The following is a 6,553-nucleotide window of genomic DNA, read 5'->3' on the forward strand; positions in this document are numbered from 1 at the left end:
ATAAATAAATTTTTAATACAAAACACAAAACACATAAATAAAATGATAGCAACACGACTCACATAATAGAAAAACCCTTACATAATACATATATTAGATAGGATAACCAAAAAAATTATGGTGAACCCAATCCTATCCTATCAGTCAAAGAGGTGGACAAACATGATCAAATCATAGTCTGCCCGACAATGCACGCACAGAAGATGAGCAGCACCTCCATCACCGTCGTTACGTGCCACCCTCTTCTATAGCGTTGATGGTGGTAAATAGCACCCATATTTCCACGGCTTGGACATGCATACGAAGAATAAACTAGATTCTCTGTGTTTAGCATTGGCACGCAACGCAGGTGTGTCCACGTCCCTTGGATAACGCCACGGAACACCAATTTGTAGGTTGTTAGGGCACCGGCCGCCTCAAGCCCACGAAATGTTTCCAAGCCCTTGTTCTTTGCCTCGGTGTCATCACGTAGCATCAACATCATTAACACTATGTACCAGGCGGCCGAATGGCCGTGGGCTGCGACAACGTGCATCATTTCCATCCCAGCAAAACGACACCCGCCGAGGAAAAGGTCAGACACAGCAGACCGAAACAGAACTTCCAGGTGCCCGCTCTGCCTGCATTGCGCTAAGAAGTCCCTCCACCCTTGGTGCATCGAACTGAAACTCCACCATCGTTGGTCAAAAATTGGAATCGAGACGCATCGGTATACGAAATCCTCATCTCCTGAATTGCGTGCAGCGGTGCACGACATCCTGAGACTGCACAAGTCCCTGACGGATTGTGCTTCGATCCTCGCGGTAATTAAAGTCCAAATATTGTGGGGAAGGTTGGCGGTTCCTGTCGGACGCTCCATTTCCTATCCTTATGTTGAGTGCCTGATGCAATAGTTGAATGTGCAGTTATGTATAAGGAGGGGACAACACAAATGCTCCAAGTAGTTATGTCAATGGCTGTTGTTTACGGTGTCTTTATAGCCACCCGGTGCCGTTTGCGATGGTATCCCATCAGTTATGTACCGTGCCTCTACACCAACTCAGCCACACTCACATCGATTAGGGAGCGTGCCGATTCAGTTTCCCGTCGCCTCACACACGGCTTCCTTAGCAAACACGTCCCTTGTATTCAGATTATTTTTTATTTTTGATTTTTTTTAAATTTCCGGTCAATAACTTTCTTTTTCACTTCCGTTTTTTCCATTTTGTCGCTTAAGGTTTCCCATTTTTTTTTGCTCTTTTTGTGTTGTAGTATCCGGTCAATATATATATAATAAGTATCGGTTTAACCAAGACACGGTTTGCCTGTTATTTGTTGGGATTTATAAACGAGTAATCGGGTAGATAATATAAATCGCTGTCAAATATTTACATCATGGATATATAAAAAACATAGCATTAATTACACGATAAACAATATAATATTTAATTATACGTCAATACTAAACGCAATATGCATGACAATCCTAAACCCTAGGAATGTCTATGTATCGTTCCACCTCATAGTCGGCACGACAGCAGATGCACCGAATATGATCGGCGCCTCTGACACCATGGACGGAGCCCCGCTCTGCCGGCCTTCGGCGGTAGTCATACAGAAGACCCATGTGGCCTCGAGTCAAGCATCTGGTCAAGTTACAGACCGTGTGTTCTTCTCCCTTTTTCGGCATTTAGACTTCATCCGGCCAAGAAATTGTGAGGACCGTGAAGCAACTCGAGTAACATGCGGGGAGTAAGCCACCCGCTTCAAGCGTGCGAAATAGTTCCAAACCTTTTTTATGGCCTCGCTGTCGTCCCTTCGGATGAGCAACTCCATTGAAAGTGCATACTTGGTAGCATCCAACCCATTGCTTGCTGCATTCTACACATTTCCCATCCGATGGCATGGTTACGTCGTATGTAGAGCTCCCACAGTGCCTCCCGAAACAGAAGCTCTGGGTGACCAATCTCAAAACACCTCTCAAAAAATCTTCGCCTACCGGGTCTCGTATCTACCACCAATTCATCTCATGCGGGGGTAGTATGACAACCATCCTGAGCACAGTCTCCTCGTCGCCTACATCGCGCGCAACGCAACACGCCATACGGAACCTGCACAGGTCCTCAATGGAGTTTTTCGCGACTTTAATGGCTATGGCTAACCAAACGTCATGGGGTAGTTCGACGGCGGTAGACAAACACTCCATTGTAACTTTTCGTTGGACGAGGGCCTGGCAGTGTATATGCTTAAGACGGTGTTATCCAGTGGTGTTGAGAATACGCCTGCTAGTATATTTATGGTTTAACTGTGCCCTTTGGAATCTAGTTCCCTCAGCCATAACCGTCGCATCTTATCCTCGGTGAAATCCATTTTTATTTTTTTCAAAGAAAAAAGGCTTCTATGCACTTGCATTGCAAATATAAATAACATTATTAATTGAGGGCATGTATTAGATTTGTCTTTACTCGCTGGTGTGTATTTCGTCGATGGCTAGGAAGGTTAAAATAAAATCCTCTAAATAAAATATATTTTAACTAATCATCATCGCATTCATATATATATATATATATATATATATATATATATATATATATATATATATATATATAATTAAGGAAAATCAGTCTTGGAAATTGCAACAGATGTCCATGCACGAAAGACGAAACATAAAGGGAAAGGCCGTAAACATACAAAGTCCTAATTTGTGAGTAAGACAAACTTGAATTGCCACACATGCTCGCAGTGTACCCAAATAAAAACTAAAGAAAGAAGCAACCTAATACTAACTTGGGGGGCCATTAGCGTCATAGCTGGTTGAACCATGTATCCTATGCAGTACAAGGCGGTTGACTTAGATGTTTTTCTTTTATTTCATCCTCCATAACTCTGCCTTGCTCAACACACGCTCCCTGAGTTTGTTGAATGGTGTGCTCGTCAGGTTCACCGCAGTTGTTGCCCTCATCTCGTTCTCCTGTAACTATAAAATGGTCAACACTCGGGTTTAATGTGCCCGTATAATATAATAGCCATAATCTACTTTTTTTTATTTGAGCGTACTTGATGATTCGGATTTTCTATCTGTAAAGAAATTCACAAATATATCCTCATTGTAAGTATAGTTTCTAAACTAACAATAATCCTTTCGTACAAAAACTTGTTTATCACTAAAGCAAACCCAATAAATTTATAACCGAAGTATTTAAACCTCGGGTCGTCTCTCAAGGAATTGCTGGGAAGTATGATTTATTATTGGTTATGGAAAAGTATCTTTTTAGGTTTTTGAAATAGGGAACAAGGAAATAAATTGGAAAAAAAGTAAATTAATAATCATGAAAACGCTTGCAAGGTATAAGAATTGGAAATCCCATCCTAGTTATCCTTATCAATTGTGATGAGAATTGTTTATTGCTCCCACTTAGTTAACCCTTACTAAATAAAGGAAAGTCAAGTGGACTAATCAATGGGATTCCTCAAGTCCTAGTCAACTCCTAAGGAAAGACTAGCTTTAGAGGGATCCAAATCAATCAGCAAATTCTAATTTTCAATCAACAAAGGAGTTTGATAACTCAAGTGTCACCAATTACTCAACCAAAGCCAAGGGGGAGAAATCTAAATTAAATTAAAAGCATCAATAACATGAATTTGAAGAAAGCAATCTTAATTCTGAAATATCTCAAATTGTATTAAATAGAAAATCAAATTAAACATAAGAATTCATAAACCAAATTGGAAAAATAAACAACTAAAGTAATAGAATAATTAAAAGTAGAAGAGAAACTAAATTAAAAGAACATTGAACCTGAAATTGAGAAGAAGAATCAAACCTAAAACTAAGAGAAATCCTAAATCCTAAAACCTAAGAGAGAGGAGAGAGCCTCTCTCTCTCTAGAAACTACATCTAAAAACCTAAAATTGTAAATTATGAAATTTGTGTCAATGAATGAATGCATTCCTCCACTTTATAGCCTCTAATCTGTATTTTGTGGGCTGAAAACTGGGTCAAAAACCGCCCAGAAATCACCCCCAGTGATTTCTGATACGTCCAGCACGCGGCAAAATCACGCGTATGCGTCGTCTACGCGTACGCGTGGATTGAATTTTCTCTAGGTCACGCGTACGCGTGATCCACGCGTGCGCATCACCTATCTTCAAGGCAGCTATGGCAAATTATATATCTTTGCAAAGTCCTGGACGTTAGCTTTCCAATGCAACTAAAACCGCCTCATTTGGACCTCTGTAGCTCAAGTTATGGTCGATTTAGTAGCAAGAGATTAGGCTGGATAGCTTTAGCAGTTCCTTCAGTTTCTTGTATTCCTTCCACTTTTGCATGCTTCCTTTCCATCCTACAAACCATTCCTGCCCTATAAACCCTGAAATCACTTAACACACATATCAAGGCATTGAATGGTAATAAGAGAGGATTAAAATTAGTGAAATTGAAGCCAAAGAAGTATATTTTCAATCATAGCACAAGGTTAGGAAGGAAAATATAAAACATGCAATTACATGAATAAATGTGAGAATAGTGGATAAAATCCACTCAATTAAGCACAAGATGTACCACGAAATAGTGGTGCATCAAATCTCCCCACACTTAAACATTAGCATGTCCTCATGCTAAGCCCAAGAGAAACTATAAGAGTGAAGAGGAATGGTAAAAAGTATGAGATGCAACCTATCTATATGAATGCAACTACATGCAAATTGTTTCTACCTACTTGGTTAAAAGTAAACAAATATTTTAAGAAAAAATATGAACTGGATTTTACTAATTCAAATCACAAAATAAAGTACAAGTGAACTTGCAGAAGAAAATAGCTCATGAAAGCTGAGAACAAGGAATCGAGCATCGAACCCTCACTGGAAGTGTATGCACTCTAATCGTTCAGATGTTTAAGGTTCCATCTCTCAATTCTCTACTAACCTTGCTTTCTAAGGCTTGCTCTTCTTCTACCAATCAACAGAAATTTAATGCACAAATACACATATCAAGAGGTCTTTTAAGGGTTGTAATAGGGTTAGAGTCAAGGTAGGATTGTATTTGGTCAAGTTGACTAAAATCTGAATCCTTAATTAACTTAAACTTTCCACATAATTTAAGACAGTCCATGTAATCATAATATAAAATCTAACTACCCATTTACTATGTTTACCACATATTCATGCATCTGATTTTGAGTACAGTACATATGCATTGCTATCGTTTACTTTGGGGCATTTTGTCCCCTTTTTATTGTTTGATCTTTTTCTTTTCTTTTTCTCCTTTATTTTATATTTTTTTTCTTTTTTTTCTTTTTTTTCTCAATGCATATGATTAAATTATTGAATGCATGAACATGTCCTAAACATTTCTTTCACATTTTCATAAAGATATATAACACCCAATTCTTAAACCAAATGTTTTCAAATTCAACTTCCCCACACTTAAATCATGAACACTCTCACTAGTCTAAGCTAACCAAGGATTCAAATTAAGGACATTATTGTTTTTCGCTTAGAGTTACTGATGAGCTAAAGTAAAGAATAAATGGGGTATAATAGGCTCAACATTGGTTTGCAAAGTATAATGAAAGGGTAAGGCCATATGGGTATGTAAGCTCAGTGAAACAAAGGCCTCAATCATATAAGTGCATGCATACATCAAACAAATGGAAATATAGAATTAAGCAAGACAAAGATCACAATTTTTAAAGAGAAAAACACACACCAAAACTAAAATATTGGTTGATAAAATGCAACCAATCAAATAGGCTCAAAATCTTACTAGGTTTTGTGTGTTCGAGCTCTAAACCATGTTCCAAAATAAAATTCTTCAAGCAAGTTTATCAAAAATTTTAAATCAAATTAGTGAAATGTTATAAAAAGTTTCTTGAAAAAGAAAATATTACTTTAACCAAGTGGTGGTAAAATATGCACAAAATCAAACAAATATGCAATCAAACATGCAAATGCAACAATGAACTAACAAAGAAAATAAAACATTGGTGTTGAGAGGAAAATAACTAACCCACGGAAGTCGGTATCGACCTTTCCACACTTAAATATTGAACCGTCCTCGGTGCATGCTAAGATGTGCAAGTGGACGGGCTGCTACAACTGATGCTTTTCTCCAAAGATTGTGCAGATGGACTTGTCTGTTGCCCCATTGAGAAGCTTTCCCTTTCCCTTCTCGGTGGCAATCCTGAAAGGAGAGGATAAAGGAGAAAAGTAACCCAAAAACAAAGATAGAAAACAAAGAAAATATGGGTGGGTGAATGCTAATTAATGAGGGTCTCAACTACATGGTAGCTACAACATGCAAGTGAGAAAATAGTAAAAGTAAATGGCATATCAAATAGTGCAAAAACTGCAACAATGGGGAGAGATAATGGGTAATGAAAGACAATATAAATTCATGTCAATGCAAAAGGAGTACAATTATCATAAAAGATTAGTATTGACTTAAATAATATTACCCAACAGTTAAGAACAAGTCACGAAGCACCAAAATAATACCAGAGAAGATACAACAGTTGAATAAGAACAATTAACACCAACGGAAAAATAATAGACTTAGAAAAGAAAATAAAATCAT

Source organism: Arachis hypogaea, chromosome 12, assembly GCF_003086295.3.
Source record: "Arachis hypogaea cultivar Tifrunner chromosome 12, arahy.Tifrunner.gnm2.J5K5, whole genome shotgun sequence".
NCBI lineage: Eukaryota > Viridiplantae > Streptophyta > Magnoliopsida > Fabales > Fabaceae > Arachis > Arachis hypogaea.